The sequence below is a fragment of the Leptinotarsa decemlineata genome, unplaced genomic scaffold (assembly GCF_025532065.1).
Source record: "Leptinotarsa decemlineata unplaced genomic scaffold, Ldec_3_MD MMD2_tig00026328_RagTag_RagTag, whole genome shotgun sequence".
Classification (NCBI taxonomy): Eukaryota; Metazoa; Arthropoda; class Insecta; order Coleoptera; family Chrysomelidae; genus Leptinotarsa; species Leptinotarsa decemlineata.
The window spans coordinates 15997773-16019022 of NW_027412688.1; the positions used below are offsets into that span (position 1 = coordinate 15997773).

The window sequence follows — 21250 nt, forward strand, 5'->3', positions numbered from 1 at the left end:
TTTAATATTGTCTGAGAGGATTCACTAGATTATCCATGATGATGATCACAGTAGCTTCATCGGTAGTGAAGCTATGGTGAAGCTACGATGAAGCTACGGTGTCAGCGTAACGCATCTGAGATAAAAAAAATGTGTAGATTGTTTGATTATTATCATATATAGTATAATTGACTTTCATCAAGTAACCGGTCGGTCCATTTATCATTTATTAGATAAATGAGTTTTATAAAAGTAATCAACAGCTCATTATTATAATTGAGTTAAACTTATTGTATTGATCAAGATGCTTATCCTGGGAAAATTTTTGTTCATTCATGGTGTTTCAGGAATGTGTTTGGGCCAAGAGATAGTTTTTTCAATGACTTACATGATATTTGTATTCATGAATGAATTCGTTATCAAGTTCTGAATACATTACGATTTGATATCACGACAGTAGTAGTGTTACCACTTCGGATGTAACATTACATTTGAAAAGTAGAAAAATCAGTAGGTACCCAGACTTTGATACATATATACTTTTTTAAACAAAAGAAACAAAATTATCCCACAAGAAAACATCATAGAGGGTCCTATTTATAACTTTACCAACTTCGCTATGTTTTAAACAATATTTGAAACACATTATTTACAACTTGACAATCATAACTATGTTCTGATATTGACTGTTTCAACATAGTTTAAGATTATAAAAAAAATTCCACTAATATGGTTTTCAGATATTATAGACGAATTATATGAGTGATAACATTCCTCAATTGCAGTAATATTATGATTTTCGGTGTTTTCGTTGTTTATGGGAATAGTCAGAACCCAAAACCACTATCACAGGAAAAAATCAATGAACCTTTTTTGTGAGGGTAGAAGAGAATCCACATATTTCTCAGCGCACCGTTACAAGTGCAACTGATATTAGTCACCCGGCAAACAATTCAGATAGTTCAAACAAAATAAATTAATACCATATAGAAATCAGATGACGAAAAATATGACAATGGATTGGATTTCTGCGATAGGCTCAACAGAAAAACTTTTTAAATTCACATTTCATAAGAATCAATTATCAAAATAATTTTCACTGAATGTTTAAAATAGAATATCTGTAACTTTCATGATTGGTTCTTATTTTTTTCAAGAACAAGTAACTAAACATCTTTCGATTTATTTTTTTCAGAAAATACTAATGGAATATGATGTAGTATTCATATGATTGGGATCCGGTCCACCATGTCGCATTATCTCCGTTTTCTCACTTCAGTCGTATTGTGAGTAATACATGCAACTATTGTATTTTCATTTGCTACTTCATGTTGTGAGTGAAACCAGCAACTCATTGTATTCACGTTAGCCACTTTCTGTCTCTTTTCTCTAACCCTTCACTTTTATTTTTTTTGCGCAATCGACTCTTAACATCAACATCACATACAAGCCGAACACGAAGATAACACAAAAAATAAACAACTATGAAAAAGAAGATGACAATGACCAAAACGGGATATACAGTATACAATGCTCGGACTGCAACAAATTCTATATCGGCCAAACCAAGAGAAAACTAATCCTAAAACATAAAACTCATAAAACAAGTCAACAAGGGAAACCGCATGGACATTTGGGAAAACTTACATAAATACATACATAAATTTAACAGTAAAAAATCACTTATCGAGGAACAAGTACAAATCAAAACACAACAAGACCTCACATTCAATATATTAAACTAAACCATACACATTCTTAGAGAAGATCTAACACAAAGAAGAGTACCTGATGCAGTACAGATACAGGCAAATTTACCTAAAGTACCTGAAATTCTTGACTTGAGACGCTCTGACCGTATAAAAAGGCAGACGACAGGATGACAAGTTCAGTTTGAGGAGTGCCTAGAAGATGACTACCAACTTTCGAAAGCGCTCGCAGATAATTAATAGAAGATATAAAGCTTCAAATCCTTTTGTAAAATTCAATATTGAAATACTGAAAATGAAGGAAAATTAGTTGCATCATTCAAAACAAAAAAATAAATATAAATATATATATACAGTGTCACCGATAAAGTCCGCATCAAATGGAAAACTTTTTTATTTATCGTTTTATGTGAAATTTGATTTTGGCAGTAGATTTTGCTTAAGAAATGATGTCAAATGGCGTCTACAAAATAGGTCACGTGATTTCCTCAACCTGTCAAAATTGACATTTAAAAAAAGAAACATCGAAAAATGACATTATTCTTCAAAATATCCAAAAATATCAAATGATAAAAACATTTTCTTTTGTAATTTTATACTCACACACCAAGTTTCAAACCCATAATGAGTATTTTATATTTTCACTATTTTTCTGCATTCCTGCTTTTTCTACTTATCAAAATTCAAGCACACTTGTACTAAATCATTTATTTCAACTAAACTCGTCACCGAATTTCTTTTTTTGTAATATAATAATATTTAAAGAGCCTCTTTGATGTTAATAACAAATTTTGAAAAATAAAAGTTGTCAAACTTGATGCAAAGTTCATCTAGTTTCAACGGGGCTTTCCAAACTATACAGTACTTGAGTTTTTTAATGTTTTAATGTTTTCGATGTTTCTTTTTTTAAATGTCAATTTTGACAGGTTAAGGAAATCACGTGACCTATTTTGTAGACGCCATTTGACATCATTCCTCAAGCAAAATCTACTGCCAAAATCAAATTTCACATAAAACGATAAATAAAAAAGACAGAATAATTAGTGACTGGATTAACTATAAATCGGTTCAATTTGTGAGGTTGCAGTCAATAGTTGGGCTGTTACAAAGAAAACTCTTTGTTGTATGTCAAGCTTTCGGTATATTTCACACCTTCGTCAGGACAACTACAATAATAAGATTATATATCTTGTGAAAAATATATAAATATATATAAATATGGAGAACTTACTAACGTGAGAATAAAATATAAAATGGTTCAAAAACAGATAGAAAAACATTAAATAATGACAGTTGATAAAAGTTTTTGGCTGACAATGTCAAGTGGGAAAATTCTGAATGATACTCGAATTACTAGATCAAAAGATCTAAAGATCTAAAGAACTGGAACCACAAATGTGCGGTTGGCTCCTGTTGTTGACTCCGTGCATATGTGTTGTTTCCTGCTTTCGGCAAACAAGTGTTGCCTATCTTTACACTTGGCTGCACCGCGCTGATGAGGCCAATAGCCAGAAACACGTGTCCGCGGTTTGCCCCACGTTTGGAGTGTTGTGTCCACTAATTGTTTCATTTTTGATTTTTACATCATACCCACTCGATAAAATCTCTCTTTGTATATATATATATATATATATATATATATATATATATATATATATATATATATATATATATATATAGATATATATATATAGAAACAGAAGTTAATATCGGACATAGCACTCAAGAAAGTGGCAAACCATAGACACGTGTTTCGGGCTTTTGGCCCATCATCAGAATGGTGCAGCCAAGTGTAAGGTTGGGCAACACTTGGTTACCCATCCTCACTCAGTATACCTCGAACTTCACTGTTCGAAAACTCTTTCATTTGGGGAACGGTGTTTATGTGGAATGAACTTTCTGAAAACGTTTTTCCACATGGATTTGATCTCCAGCGATTCAAATCCAATATGAATCACTACTTTCGCATAGGCACCGCTCTTAAAGCGCCTTGAAGATTTTCTTGTAGTGCTTGTACTTTGTCTTTAAAAAATATGTTTTGTTCATTCATTCGTAGAATGAAACTGCTACTTTTTCTCCTTATAGTAATTATATTACAGTTTTCAGTTCGTTCTTCCCAATTACAAATAGAGTAATTTCATTCAATAGCTTGCTCCATTTTTTAATATGTGACAATACTACATAAAACAATTTGTGACACATTCAAGTGGCAAAATCCTACAATGATCCGTTACTTAAATGAGTTTCATCAAGTACTTGATTTTCGACAAGTATCGGCCAATAACTTCTCATAATTTATGACATTTCACTTGCATACGTCCATGTACATCAGGCGCCCTGTTTTTTTCCAACTAAGGACATTCTACAAACACAACCTAACTTCTTGAAGTAACTTTTCATATCGACTATCGCAATTCGTCATGCAAAAACAATGATAAATCATATCCGAAACCATTAGGATGATCATTAGCCATGTTTGAACGCAAGCCATTTTCTTAATTTCGTTGGTGGTCATTAAAAATGACCCCGTATTTTTGAGATGGCGGACCTTAATGTGGAAGGCTGTTCATGGCATAATTTCAGCACATCTCGTTGAGAATGAACGGCATTTTGGCGCGGGTGGGTCCTAACGACAATCCGCGTACAAATCCGCGGTCAGTGGCGGGCCTGATAATTTCATCCGGATTAGTTCATTCTGAATGTTTCACTCCACATATAAAGTCTAATGAATAAAGGAGTGTTCAATTTCAAAAGGTCTCATATATTTCTGAATGTTTCGCAGGGAATGAAATTTCCAACAAATCATTCTTTTGAAATTTGTTTCTAGGACTTATAGTTTCGAAAACATGCACTTTTTATTGAAATAAAAAATTGCACATCACATTACAGAAATTTCCCAACAAAATGCTTTGATTCCAATCATATGACTCTTCAGAGAAGTAATAAAACAACAGAATATTGCTATTCAGCTATTGTAATGTCATTTACATTCGAAGTTATCGTAGCAGAATTTATAAAATTACTCATAAACCTCATTCAAAAATTTGTCACTGGGCGGGTATTCAGTTTTATTCTACACCTGAGATCAAATGTCTTCTAAAATTATATCACATGCTGCTTTCAACCCTTCTTGTATCTCTTTTTCACTTTGGGAGAATGTTACTTTTATGTACGAGATGTCAGTGAGTATTGTATATGTATATGTAAACTGGTTATCGGAAAGGGTCACTAATAAGAATTTTTCCCTCACATTCCCCAGTATTCATTCTCCAGTCCTGATATGGAACTTTTCGATATTCACCTTGAGGCAAATTTCACATTTATCGAGTGACAATCAACATTTCTCACTGTTCTCAAGTAATTAGTGAATATCTTTCAACGCTATGATGTTATGCAGCCTCGATTGAAATCTGGAGACCTGTGAGATGACTTTCATTGACAAAAATGTTCATTGTGCTTACCTACAATGAGGTCTGAATGAAAGGAAATCCGTTCTGAAATTTTCAATTCCCATTCACCTATGTTTCTGAACAGCATTCACAAAAGGGTTCCTTACGAGTGCATCCGAACTCTTTGTTTTTAAGGACAAAACACACCATAGGAAACTCCTTAAGTCGCTCTTAGAGCGGTGCCTGTGCGACAGTAGCGATTTACATCGCGATTTGAATAGCGATTTGAATCGCTGGAAATTAAATCCATTTGGAAAAACGTTCTCAGAAAGATTATTCCTCATAAACGCAGTTCTTCTTCTCTTAGCCACAAAGGCATCAGTGACTCCTGAAGTGTGAACATTCCATAACTAACCTGAGCACATTCCTCCTGATGCTATTTATCCTGATATTTACACGGCATACTCGTATATGGACGGCTATTATAGCTTTATTGCATTTTTGGCGGCATGTGCTATGAATCATTGTTTCTTCACTCCTCGTTAACATTTGTATAGATTACTATATGTTCTGCTCATTTTTCTGCTGCTTCACGTAAATTCTCCATATTTCACTGTACGGGTCGGAAGTTCCATCAAATCTTCATTGTAGATGAAGTATATATGCCATTGTTGATGTCTGCTAACTCCATTACAGTTTATCGGTTAGGTACCGGTTATTCATCACAAAAAAACAACATTATGTTGCTTTTGATTTTTTCACCCCCTTTTTCTCAGGATTGAATGCATAGTATTTGCTTTTTGAGTAAATTAATTCTCTATAGTTTCATTCTGATAGTTGTTTTCCCAAAACCAGGCTCAAATTGCAATAAAATGTCCTGACATTTTTTTCAAATGCATATCTCGAAAACTATCAGTCCTAGAAACAAAATCTTGCAACACAAATTGGAGAAATTTCGTTCTCTTCAACTTCAAAAAACTATTTTGTGTACCAGAAAGAGGTGAGTGGAGTTCCGAAATGGTGGAGTGCGCGGTAATGAGAGAATTGTGTATTTTTCATTGAAAATGTTCACAATCAAGAAAAATATTCAGAAATACTGAACCTGTTATTGTGAGTAAATCCTCTTCATCTGGTCTTGACTTATATAAAAATTTATTTGGGCTTTCCGTATATATATGAAAAAGTATTGAGAGCAAGGCAGATGATTTTTATGGATGATACCAAAAAATTATGAGAAATCGATCAGATTTTTTATTACGAACCAATCAAAGAGTGTATACTCGTATGAAAATATAAACAGGACATTCGCTGGAGATGTCGAAGATATCCTTAAGATAATTCCACTATATTCTACTGTATTCTTTCATCTGCAATCATTGAGTGTTGATGCATGCAACTGTGCATCTGGCACTATTGTCAAAAGGTGTAATTTCTGGCGAAGTATAATTTGTGTTCTTGAAATGACCGGCACATCATCAGAATATTCTGATATTAACGATAAAAAATATCATATTGGTTTTTGAGCGTTTCTCTATATCTATATTGAAGAAAACTTTTTCGATACAATTTTCAAAAATGAGAGCTTTGGGTCTTGAAATTTCACACATTCAGTTTTTTGTTGGTACTATATTATATACTTCATTAACTCATATAACTCAAATATTTGTATGTCGTTCTCAGTATCTCTGTATTGAGCAGGGCCCCGGACATCAACCAATCAAGAAAGCAAAATACGCTCATGATTTGAGAGAGACGTAGCAAATCATTCCTGGGCTATCAGGTTTATTTCCGTTGATTGATCTGGTTCCAATGAGGAGGACAGATTTTCTGGATTTCTCTTCAGATGAAAGGATATTATCAAAACATATTCAAGGATCTACTTTGAAACCATTGGGTGACACTAGATGAGAAAGTAGAATATAAACCTCAAAAATGGAAGATAAATAAGACGCCTAGGTTATAATTTATGAAAACGCAGGAATTATCAATTTGATGATAGATGAAGGCTCGTGTTTACCAAAACAGTTTGAGTTTTTGTGTTCAATAGTTATTTAGTATGTAATATCAAACTGGATTGATCTAATAAGTAAATTGATACAAACAGAATATTCGGATTCAACATCTGCAATCGATATTTTATAAAACATTTATCGGATGAGTTTTCCAACGACACTGATTTTGATGTAAGAGAACTGGCTGATGATTTGACATCAAGACTAATTTGGAATCAACGATACCACGACACCAGGTGGAAAAAAAATAATTGGATTGAAGAATCCAAAATTTAGTAGCAGTTCCAAGTAATGACAGAAGTTTCTCCAAATTAATTACGGTTTGGCCATTTTGATAAATATATCATCGAATGAACTTCAAATGAATAATTGAAAATTTGCAGAAATAAAAGTCAGAAAGGAAAGTTCCTTATAACATGGAATTGACGTCATTTTAAGTTTATACAGGAAGTCGGTTTTGTTTCTGTGATTGTGCAATAGAACATTTTTGTAATAATCTTAGCAATGCACCCGCCTGAAAATTTTATAATTAGATTCAGGTTTCAGATATTTTTTAATTGTTGATTATGCTACTTTTTTATTCCACATATTTTGATGGAAACAAATCGAAACCATCTGATTTTTATTTTGAATGAAAAATGTATAATCAAACTGATTATTAAGGTGATTATTATTTGTATTTTTGTCTGATGTGATGTAAAAGTTGGAGCGGACGCTTAATTTCGTAAATGGCTTTCCAGACCGTACAATATAATACAATTTTTATTCCGTGAAATGATCATTTCACAATGATATAGGGATCGTCAATGGTAAAACATGAAGTGTACCTATATAAACAAAGTATTACAAAATACATAAATTCAACACCCAAGTCAACTTGACATAAAAAACTTGGGAAGTTGACTTGGGTGTCACACGAATAGGTGGTTCCACTTATGTCTCGCTTGCGTTTACGCATTCATTTCTATTAAGTACTTTTCTTGGTTGTTCACATTTTGTCCAATAGGCTGAAACAGCTGTCTACCGGTGACTCCTAAATTGAAATCAATATGGGAATGATCAGAATAGTACTTATCTATTTATCTTTTGATTTTCATGGAAATATTTTCCAGCAGCCTGACTATCAATCAATCAATCAATCAAACATTTATTGAATCAGTGTTCATTTACAATCACATTAGGCAAACATCATCATAAAATACTGGCTGATACAACAGGTCAAACTATTATAGAAAAACAAATACAAAGCATAACTTAAATAAAAATAAAATCACTAAGCTACAATCAAATTATGATTATGACTCAAGGAGAAACTCATCCACAGAGTAGTATGCTTTTTGCAATAGAAAAACCTTAAGCTTCCTTTTAAAGACATTGATGTTTGAGGACTTAATGTCATTACTAAGCTTATTATATAGTTTAATCCCACAGCACATGGGGTGATTCTTCGATACTGTCAATCTACTATAAGGCTGATAAAGTTGAAGGTTATTTCTGGTGAAATGTTCATGGATTTGCTCATTTCTAGGAATAATTGAAATATTTTTTCTTATATATATCAGAGTTTGGTAGATATACAAACTAGGCATTGTTAATACACTATAACGAATGAATAATGGCCTGCAGTTTGCACTTGAAGATGCCCCAGCCAGAATTCTGATTACCTTTTTCTGAATAACAAACACTTCATCAGCTTTAGCTGATAAGCCCCACTGTTCAAGACCATAGGAAATCACTGACTGAATTAAACTGTGGTATAAAAGCATGAGAACATCAAAAGAGACTGTTTGTTTCAACCTACGAAGTAAATATATATGTTTACTGAGCTTCAGTTTGACACTATCAACATGGAAACTCCAGGTAAGTTTATTATCAATATCAACACCCAAGAATTTAGTACAATTAACTTGATGTAAAGTTTCATTATTTAATCTTACTAAATAGCTTTTATCAATAGTTATATTTTTAGTAACAAAGTTGAGCATTTGAGATTTGGCAGAATTTAGCAGCAGACCATTTGTAGAACACCACTCCTCAATTTGATCAGTTACTTCATTAGCTTTGACAATTACTTCGGACATAGTTTCCGCAGATACCAAGATATTAGTGTCATCCGCAAAAATTATAATAATGGAAGCTTTCGAACAAAATTTCGGAAGATCGTTAATAAAAACCAAAAATAAAAGAGGTCCTAAAACAGAACCTTGAGGTACCCCTCTTACTATACATTTACTTACAGAGTTAATTCCATTCACACAGACAAGCTGACTACGGCCAGTCAGGTAAGATTTAACCCAATTCAATGCAGGACCACGTATACCATAAAACTGCAATTTGTGTAGCAGTATGTCATGGTCAACGAGGTCAAAAGCTTTGCTCAAATCAAAAAATAACCCCAGAGTTTGCTGTTTGTTTTCCAAGATTTCCAACACATGTTTAATGAGTTGATCAATTGCGCCAACAGTGGATTTATTTCTTCTATAAGCATTCTGACTAGAAGAAAATAATCTAAATGATTCAAAGTAATCATATAATCTTTGATAGAAACAGTATTCAATAATCTTAGAAAACTGACTAAGTAGCGAAATAGGCCTGTAAGATGCACAGTCAGATCTCGAGCCCTTATTTTTATATATTGGCAAAACCTTTGACATTTTCAGTATATCAGGAAACCTCCCCTCTATGAAAGTGGAGTTAACTATATGAGTCAAAGGCTCAGAAATTACATTGGCAACGTTTTTTATAACAAGACCAGGAATTTCATCAATACCGGACGATTTTTTCTTACAAACTTTTTTGATAACTTGTTCAATTTCCATCTTAGTTGCTGGATATAAAAAAATACTTTGATGTGAAGATGACATATAATTAATATTTTTAGTATCAGGTTTGGATATGCTACTGCTAACAGTTGAAAAATACTCACTAAAAAGGTTGCATATAGCAAAATCATCAGAAAGAAGGACCCCATCTTCAGCACTTTCTAGACAAGGTATTGCATTGCCAGAATAACCAGTCTGGGATTCCTTGATGATTTTCCAGGATTCTTTCACTTTATTATCAGCAGAAGAGATTCTATCATCATTGCTAGTTTTCTTAGCATGTTTCAATTTATCCTGATATATTATTTTAAGTTCCTGATATTCCCACTGATATAAACCATTTTTATATACTTTGTTCAGCTCAGATAACTCGGTTAACCTTCTACTGATTTCTCTCAACTCAGTAGTTATCCACCTGGAGTCACCAGATTTTTTTATCTTGACTACCTTTTTTGGAAATGAAGTATCAAAATAATAGGAAAATTTATTATAAAAACTATCAAACTTAGAATTTGCTTCAACTGAGTCATACACTGAAGACCAATCAGTCTCCAGCTGTAAACTAGAAAACTTCTCAATATTGTAGTCATTAAAACATATCTTGTGAGTTGCATTAACCTTTCTCAATTTTATATCATTTCTAGAAAGATGTGGATTCGTTTTTTGATGACATTCCAGGTTAGCTTCCCAAATTTCTGCCACCGCAGTTGTCGGTTGATTGGTCAAACCACCAACACTGACATAAAAACTTGGCAAGTTGACTTGGGTGTCACGCCAATAGATGGTTCCACTTATGTCTGGCTTGCGTTTACGCAGTTATTTCTATCAAGTACTTTTCTTGATTTTTCACATTTTGTCTTCAATCGAGATCCGCCTGCCCGGTACTGACGATGCCCAATAGGCTGAAACAGCTGTCTAACGGTGGCTCTTGAATTGAAATCAATATGGAAATGATCAGAATGGTACTCATTTATTTATCTTATATATATATATGGCTATTCAAATTCGTTTCTTTACATGGGGATCTCGTAAACTATAAGAGATAGAGTGTCGGTTAAATGGTGAAGTTGTGTATTTTAGAGACCAATGATGTGAAGAAATCAAATATTGCTCTTTTGGTTCTGAAGATATACAGGAAAACCCAAAAAATCCCAAATTATGTTTTTGCCTATATCTTCTTTATTTGCAGAAATATTGAAAATCTGTCCACATTTTGCTTTCGGCACTTGATGTGGACTCTCAGAATATATCCATAAATCTTTTATAGAGGGTGTCATCTGACTCGGACGACCCCCATCTATGAATTTTTAAACACGGACCTGTATTTTTTGTTGTAGTTTTTGGATCGTAGACGTTCACTTCATACTGATAAATTGAATTCGATTTTATATTTCAGGATTTCTCGGTAATATTCGATTATAATTATGTGAATTATTCCCTTTTGAATTACGGCCCTGGAAATTGGTTGACTGAGTTGAATGAAAACACAATAGCAACTTTCACGTCTCTCTATGTACCGTAGAGTTTTTCGAGAGTTTTTTTTTATTTTTAGGTACCTATTCATATTTTTTCCATTGCTCTGAACGTTTACTACAATGAACTTCGAATAAGAAAACCTTTTATAATTATCTGAAATATATCTACAACAAAAATATATTATATGTGTTTTGATGAACAGAAAAAAAAATGGTAGCAATAATAACATCCGTAACGAACACTATAATTATAAAGAAAATTTAAATGAAGTTAGTAATTTATATACACAAAAAAATTAATTGTGCAATAAATGTTCGAATTGGAGTCCTTCCATTTCGAAACAATGGGACATAAGAAGGTCAGCAAAATCACCAGATCTTACTATTTTGGACTATTTTCTATGGGGGATATTGGAAAATAGGATTTACGCTGGCAGAGATAGAAAATGTGGAAGACTCGAGATTGAGGATTTTTAATGATTTCGCAACAATGCAGCAAATAAGTGTATTAAGGGCAATGAATAATATGAAAAACCGAGTTTAAAAATGTCTTGAAATGGAAGGACTCTAATTCGAACATTTATTGCGCCAATAATATTTTTGGGTACCTATATAAACTACTTCATTTCAATTTTCATAACAATTATAGTGTTCGTTTCGGATGTTATTATTGCTATATTTTTTTTCTGCTTATTAAAACACATATAATATATTTTTGATGTAGATATGTTTGAAATAATCATAAAAGATTTTCTTTTTCGAAATTCATTGTAGAAAACGCTCAGATCAATGGAAAAAATATGAATAGGTACCTAAAAATGGAAAAAAAAACTCTCGAAAAACTCTACGATACATAGGGAGACATGAAAGTTGCTATTATGTTTTTATTCAACTCAGTCAACCAATTTCCAGGGCCGTAATTTAAAAGTGAATAATTCACACAATTATAATCGAATATTACCGAAACATCACGAAATATAAAATTTTATGTATTTTCCCAGTATGCAGTGAACGTCTACAATCCAAAAACTACAACAAAAAATACAGGTTCGTATTTAAAAATTCAAAGATGGGGGTGGCCCAAGTCAGATGACACCCTGCATAAAAGATTTATGGATATATTCTGAGAGCCCACATCAAGTGCCAATGGTAAAATGTGGACAGATTTTCAATATGTCGGAGAATGAAGAAGATATAGGCAAAAAAATTATTTGGAGTTTTTTGGTTTTTCCTGTATATCTCCAGAACCAAAAGAGATATATTCAATTTTTTCACATCATTGAATAGGTGCCTGGAATACACAATTTGCCACAATCTAACCGTCACTCTATTTCTTTCGTTTACGAGATCCCCATGTACAGAAACAAATTTGAATAGCCCTGTATAGATATATATATATATATATATATATATATATATATATATATATATATATATATATATATATATATATATATATATATATATATATATATATATATATATATATATATATATATATATATATATATATATATTCCATTTTCTGATATGGAATGAAATGAGTTGAAATACATGAAAGTACCAATTCAATTGATTTCTCTATTATATTCTGTGTTGTGTCTGTGCTTGTGCGTATGTGTGTTCGTGTGCGTGTACGAGTGCAAGTGTACTTGTTCAGTGAATGAGTCAGCTGAAAATTCACATACAAGCGTTTTGTTTTTTATTTTTCCTTTCTTCTTTTATGAAAAATTTTATCTCATCAAAAACATTCTCATGCACAAATGTGTAAGTTTTTCTTGATGGGGGAGAGAGATATTAGTTACTGAATTATGGATTTCAACTTGCGGAGATCTATCCGTCGATAGTGCCCCAAATCATCTCTCAAAAAGCCCTTTTCCGTCGGCATTGTGCAACTTATTTCAGTAATTTTCCCTATGGAACTGTATCATATTGAGTAACAGTACAGAATGGTTTCTGAATCGTGCTAAAATATTCATTTCAAATCGAAAAGTAATATTTCTTTTTCATAAATCACTTTCCAAGCATTGTCGAATGTTTTGACATCAAAAATCAAAAGTATGATTACGAGAATATTCCTGAGAGCCAAGTCATGTTCCTTCAATTGAATGAGGAAAGCATTCATTTCCGCTTCCTTGAATAAATGATTACTTAATCAGCTTCTCAGATTCGAAAATATTATCATAGCAGTGAAAATTCGTAGTGACATGCAATTGAAGACGTAATTTCACGTTCTCATTAAAAAATATAATCCCGTCAAATCTACTAGCTGAATATTTCAACTCAAAAAATCTACCAAGAAACCATTTGAAATATATAATAACTCCTAGAAGGGGTGGATGTAATATTTCAAAAATTATAACACGTGTTCTTCATGAACATGTAATAATATATTCGAGTGTGAAATCTCTGGAAAATATGTGGTGTTGGTTCGAACTGTGATTGTTAAAAAATGTGTTGACATATACACAAGAGCAAATAAACGATTAGTATGAAATGCAACATCATAAGAACTCCAATTTGTATAGAAAAAAAATATTACGACCTAAATTGGAAATGAATCATGAAAAAGGTTGAAAACATAAAAATAAAAAAATGTCAATTTTTTTAACTCAATTGGACGCGTCTTCTTCTCAAGGTCGCGCGGCTGTAAGATTCAGTAAACAGTTGCCTATTACACCACTCTACTGAGAGTTTCCATACGTTGCATATAATAACACTAGCTTGGTGGCATGTGTGATTTTTCATAATGTACGCAACGTCGCGTCGTCGAACTTTTTTTTGGATCATTTTAGCCTAGGACTTGTTAGTATTATGTTGGTAGTTCTGAATATTCCCTCTGTCCCCGTTTTTCTGTTTTTTTTTTCTTGTAAATGCTGATACGATATTTCAACGATGTTTTGGTTTGAACGATGTTGAATTTATCGCGTCAACATAGCATCTGGATTGATTTTCGTGAGGCTGCTGCAGAAAGTATGCCAGGATCGAAAGCAGGTTCTCAGTTCTCTCCAATAGTTATTCCCCTGTCGTAATAGTTTGTTTTCTTTCTTTTTATCTGTAGGGTTCTCTTTCACAGAATTCAAGTCACCATTTTTCATGAACTCATTTTTTCAAACACATCTAGTTTATTATTACTCTTTTTTTTCAATTTGAAGACTGTTAACATTCTCACAGAAAATGAAATTTCAAACGTTCTTAGCCTATATATTGTTGGAACATAGACTCCAAGAAAGTACCTTCGAAATTCCTAGAAAGTCCTGAGTAGAATTCATATTTGTTTTGTATCAGCCTTCAGTCTTCGTAGTTCTCAACACTACGAGTTTTGCTGCAGTTTTTTCTAAGGACCTTTTCCATCATAATCCATTTACTTTGTGAAAAAAAACACAGCAGACATTCTAAATTGAGAATATGCTTGAAAAAGAAATGGAAAAAAAATTGTGATTTACACTTAAATCAACTGATGAATTTGATTTCTCAGGCCCTCATATGAAAAATATTTTAGTATATCTCACAGTAGCAATAACGCGAAGACACTGATGATAGTAGTGAAACCAGAGAACAAAAAAAAACAAAGCATTTGTAATCCAATATGAGACAACGATGTTTCGACCAGCCATGAGTTTCATTGATGATACTAGGCTCAATAACGAATAAATTACTGGATCCAAATGTTTGTTTCAATACATACTTTATTATCAGTTCACAGTAATAACAGGTATCTTAATGTATTATCACGAGGTGACATTCTTCAGAAGATTTTTTTTGAGAAACTCGCAATATAGTCAACTACTTCTTTGAATTTTATCTACCAAACATGACAAATTTTTGGAACCTTTCAAATTGTTATATAATACTGCACTGTATATCTGATGCTAAACATTTGTATCTTTCTTCCTTCTGAAGAGAGAGAGAGAGAAGAGAAGAGAGAGAAGGAAAACTTTGCATCACTGCCGCTTCTAATTCGTATCTAGGATTGGTAGGCAATTCGAAAATAGAATCTTCCAAGCTTCCCCAGAGATAAAAGTCCATAGGCGTTGGTTCCGGTGATCTGGCCGGCCAACGGTGATGTCCCTGGTTGGCCCTCCAATTATTATCAAAATTTGCAGCAGTGTTGCAGCCCCCTCTTGTTAATAATATATTTTTCTGAGCTACATCAGTGACAATTCATCAACACGGGGTTCAATATTTTGCTATATTTTGCTTAATACTTCTGAGATGTGAGATTGCCATTATAAATGAACGGGCCGATAATTTTACCCTTGAAAACACCTGCCCACACACTGAATCAAAATTTTCCTTGAATTCTCTGCTCCACAATAAAATGAGGAAAATTTGTTGTGTATAGAAATTGTAGCAGTTGAAAATGCCGGTACTGCTTACATAAGCTTCGTACGTTCAAATACGATTTAGCGAAAAATCATGCAATTGGTAACAACTTTCCAGGAACTACTGGCAAAAAGCCATGCGGGGTTCAAAATTTCCTGGTCTGAGTTAATTAACTCTTCTGGTCCTATATGGCTTGAATTTGTGTTTGTTCAAAATCCTCCTTACGTAAGTTCTTGGTAGACCTGTTGGAATTTCGAAATTTCGCGTTGACGTGTTAGGATTACTTTCAACAGCTTCTGAAACGACTATTCCTTCCAACTCCTTATCCCCAATTGATTCATATAATTTTGGGTTTTTTTTTTCCTAATTGACCACCATCAATTAGGTTGTGTCGCAATCTTGCGAACAAGTCTCTGAAAGGTTGTTTCCTTTCTGGATACCTCTCGTGATACCAATTGCTTGCTGTATTTGCTTGCATTTGCTTGCTTGCATTTTTCCCGGTTTGTATAAAACTGACTTTCATATCCCATTTTTCATAATTCTCATCGTCCAAAGCCTACTTGATCCACATAACGAAGTGTTTTGAAAATGTTTCCATGGATTTCCATGAATTTTTGACAGGTTTTTCATAAAATTTTTCCCTCAGACATAGTCATCAGTTTTCATCTATCTAGTTTGAAAACAGAGGTTTCCCTTTGAAAGTGTCCAATTTGGCTCACCCTGTACCTGACTATTTGTATTGCCATATAACATGAAGATTGAACATGATTTGAAAGAAATTTTATTTTGACAGTTAGCCTAAAAATTTTGGAGGGTTTTAACAAATAGTTATTTCGCGTTGAGTTCAAAATTTATAAAATTCAGAATTCTATGTTTAAATGGTGACAATAGCCGGTCGGTTCGACGTGGGTGCTCATTCAAATCGACCGCCGTGTTGGTCGCTGGTTCCAGCCCCAGGCTGAACCAGCGACCAACACTTGCTATCGTCCAACCCGTGTTAGGAATCACACGTTAAAAGGTAAGACCTCGTTAGTCCTTAGCTCGCACAAGTTAGACTTTCGAGAGTTGTCGTTCGTAGGGGTGCGAAAGCTGGTTAACGGAAAAACAGATTTCTTTTAAACAGATAGTTGGTCCCGGCTGTCTCTATATAGATGACCATTACATGAATAATTTCCTGTTGAAAGATTGATTTTTTGACTTTATCATTGGGTAACTGACATCCTTTTGCAATATACCAAGCTCTAGAGAGAACGTATAGGTTGACAAATTGATTTTTTTTAATCACGTTTGAATTCCGTATATAGTTGGCTCGTAAAATTATGCGCATATTTTGTGAAACTGACTTCGAATTTTAATAAATCTTCCTTTTGAAGTTTCTACTTACTCCCATTTCTAAGATTTCAATATCTCCTCCAAGTGTAACACTTTTTAAAAAGGTTGGTTTGATGTTTCCTGACAATTTTTCATAGTTAATTCTCTTTATTATTTGAAAGCAGAAACATTATCAAGCGAAGAAAGAATTATCAATTACCATTATTCGAAAAATATTTGCGCGATTTTTGTAGAAAAATTCTTCACAAATTATTAGGTTTTGAAACAGTAGCTTAGATACTCACTTGACAATTATAGCACCAACGTTAAAGTTGTTTTTGATAGATATATTAATGAAAACTTGTATTTATAACTATCATTGCTGCAGAGTTTATTGTATTCGTTTGAAAATGTCATTGCAGGAATAAACTACAGTAACGTTAGTTACAAATACAAGTGGTAAGTATAAAAACAGGAAAATTCATTTCTTATTTCACATGATGATAGTAATTTATTGATACAATAATGAATAAATTGAAGCATCTGATAGAAATCGTAGAAGTTATACACCAAGCGATCATAAGAATGCATGCCTGCAAATACAGCTGAATATAAATCCAAAAAAAACATAAAAATATAAATAGTTGATGCGGATCATTCAATTGTGAAATCATCTCTACATGATGTACTTGTTGTAGCAGAAAATATTGATGTATTAGTGATTTCGAAAGCTACAGCACTTGATGATATATTATTTTTTTCAAACCATTCAGAAATAATTCCTTGCAACGACTTTTCTTGCAACTTCTTCATCCGACAATTACAATAGATTACCTCTTCTTCGTTCATGCATTCGGTGGGTGTAATATTCGCATTCATAAGGAAAAAAATCATTCCATAAATGAACTCGCATGGTTGAAAAAAACAAGTGAAAAAGTACATTTCAATGAATGTATCAATTGTATTCTCGAAATAAACGGTGCCAAAACTACCGACAACTTAACAAATTTATTCTGAATGTTGAAACCAGTAGTTAGGTACTGACAACAATCAGAGTGATTTATTATTATTATTATTATTATTATTATTTATTGTTAGGCCATTTACAGACAGAGTCGCATATATTCATACACAAACAATTACGCGGGTATTCATGGTTATCAATTTTGATTTCTATTAATATGCTGGTTCTATATACGGTATCGAATTGAATATTACTGGAGTTCTATCCCAACACCAAACCATTATTTTAACACCTCGACACGTGTTTCGATCACCAAGTGATCATCTGCCAGAAGAAGATTGAATTTTAAATGTTTAATCTTCCTCTTGAAGAAGATCATTTGGTGATCGAAACACGTGTCGAGGTGTTAAACTTTGAATGTGTATTCTTCCTCTTCAAGATGATCACCTGGTGATCGAAACACGTGTCGAGATGTTGAAATAACGGTATGGTGTTGGAATAAAACTCCAGTAATATTCATTGCTACACCAAAGGTTCCCAACAGTACATTACAAGTGCTGCAGCATTGAATTGTTGATTGAATATATATATCTCAAAATGATATAAAACTCAGTTACCTTCGACAGGAGATGCAGCAAAAAACATACTGAATGAGTTCCAAAATAGAAAAATGATGATCTGATTCTACTCGAAGGATTGAGTGGGCAAAAAATAACCACTGCAGAAACAGTCCAGTTGATGCCATTGCAGCTGTGTCCTACACGTTTTTCTCTAGGAACATATGTCCCGCAAATGATTATTCGACTAATACATTTACGACTTCTTTCACACGCTCAAATTACATTATTATAACCATCAAAAACCACTTATACCAATTAATAAATGAGGAATTCGAAAAACAATCACACAAAAATGTTATTGTTCAAACAATATAGAAAACCTCTAAAGAGGTTTCTTATTACAAATGAAATGAAAAAGTTTTTGAAAAATCAATATCGGAACTGTTTCTGAGTACCTCAAAGATTGGCAATGACACCTCGTCTAATGATGACGCTTTTTATGGGATTGATAAAAAGTCAATTCACAATATCAATGATAAACGACACTTCCAAGCTTTGACATTGGCCACTGGACGAAATTCGTTTCTGTAATTTACTGCAGTATTCATCGCTAGTGGAACAATAACCAAAAGAACCAAGTATTCGTGATCTAATATCAGACATATGTTTTGACTCAACTGTTCTTAGACTGATAAATCCTATATTGGAACAAATAATTGCTTTCGCTAGCCAATTTAGTATAAAAACATGCACCAAGTAGTAATTTCCGTCCTAGCAGTAAATGCACATACCACTGATGATGTCGGCCACAATAGCAGACGAAACGTTTGGTAGTTAACGTTCAATTCGACCACAGCCTCTCAGCAAGTATTTGTTTCTCTCTGAATGTCATCAATAAGTTTGTTACGTAGCTGAAATAGATAATAAATTAGATTTTTTTTGAGAACTAGTCTTTAAGACCTAAAAAAATTAAACAGAAAAATATTTGACGTAGAAAGAAACTAGAATAGCTAAAAAGTATATTCACGTAAAACAAATATGAAATATTGTCTAAAGGAAAGCTGAAAACATTGTGGAATGAACATATCGAGTGGTCCAACGAAAAGTATGCACCTTGCTTTTCTCCTTTTTTTGTAACTTAACGCAAAAATGCTCAGACAAGTCAATTTTGCTTTTGAGGGGGAAACATTTTAAATGTATTTTTCTACTTGGGCCTTCAACCCCTAGCGAGAGTGAGTAACAACCCTAATATTTCAAATGGAAAATGGGGTCGAGTGATATACATTTGAAAGGGCACAAAATTCTCTTTCCAATGATACCTAATTTGTTGTATTTACTTGAATAGTTATAAAAAAAGCAAGAAGATTTACTCGATATTTTTGGTGTTAATGAAAATGCGGAAAAAACGGCATTTTCATCACTACTAAATTCCTCAATTTCTCTCGTGCGTTTTTTGGTTCAAATAACAACAGCAGATAAATTTAGGCAAACAACAAAAATAATTTAGGCAAACGTTCATTGATTCAGTTCGGATGCTTTTGAAATTATTTCAACTTTACTGTAAAAATAGTTCATTCCATTGAACGAGTTGAAATTGTTCAACTTTATTATCAACATAATAGTTGTGCTAGACTTACTGCTCGCCTCTTCAATAACAGTCATCCCGGGAAAAATGTGAATGATTCGTACGTTGCCAAGTTAGTCCAAAAGTTTGTCGATACCGGATCTGTCTGTAATGTGAAACACCAGCCACGAAAACCGATCAGAAATAAGCAGTGGAAGTCGCTGTTTTGGGACATGTTGTATTGGATCATACTCAAAGTGCCCGTCAGCTTGCTGCAGCCTCAGGTGTCTCCCGTTCGTCCATAATACGGATATTAAAAGCCTATAAATTTCATCCGTACAAAATTAAATTAGTACAGGAACTCAATGAAGATGATCCTGATAGAAGGCTGCAATTTTGTGAACAACCGAGCCAGCTACTAATTGATGATCCGCACCTATCAATCAACACGTGCTTTTTCGATGAGAGTACATTTTTTTTGAATGGAGCTGTGAATAGGCATGATTGCTGTTACTGGAATGACAGTAACCCACACTTATTCCGAGAGGTCCATACCCAGTACCCTCAAAAGATCAATGTCTGGTGTGGCATATTAGGTAGTCATATCGTAGGGCCACTTTTTATTCCTGGGAATTTAACTGGTGAGGTCTACCTGAACATGCTTGAAGATACAATTGATCCTCTCATAACAGAAATAATTGAAAATGACCAAAATCATAATGATGATCGGCTTCACTTCCAGCAAGATAGAGCACCTCCTCACTATGTTGCTCCGGTAAGAGAGTTTTTAGATGACCGGTTTCCTGGATGGTGGATTGGAAAGAGAGGCCCCATCGAATGGCCTGCCAGGTCACCTGATTTATCGCCTTTGGACTTTTTCCTTTGGAGACACTTGAGAAATAAATGTTTTGCTACGCAGCCCGAGTCCACAGAAGATCTTCGCCAACGAATTACAGCAGAGTGCAGAAGTATAACACCTGATATGCTACAGAATGGTAGGAATAGATTTAAACAAAATCTGTATTATTGTATGGAAACAAATGGGTCACATTTTTAGCACTTGCTGAAGTAGGATTCTACTAAGTCAATTACACAATTCAAAGAAGTGGGTTGTAGTTGTGTTTCTTCATAATACCTAC

General features: G+C 33.4%; 1 protein-coding gene across 2 annotated transcripts in view; it reads right to left on the minus strand.

The window, feature by feature from the left end:
* The window catches only part of LOC111505269 (lachesin), a 624335-nt gene that overhangs the window by 596062 nt on the left and 7023 nt on the right, over positions 1 to 21250 (minus strand). The window lies entirely within an intron of this gene.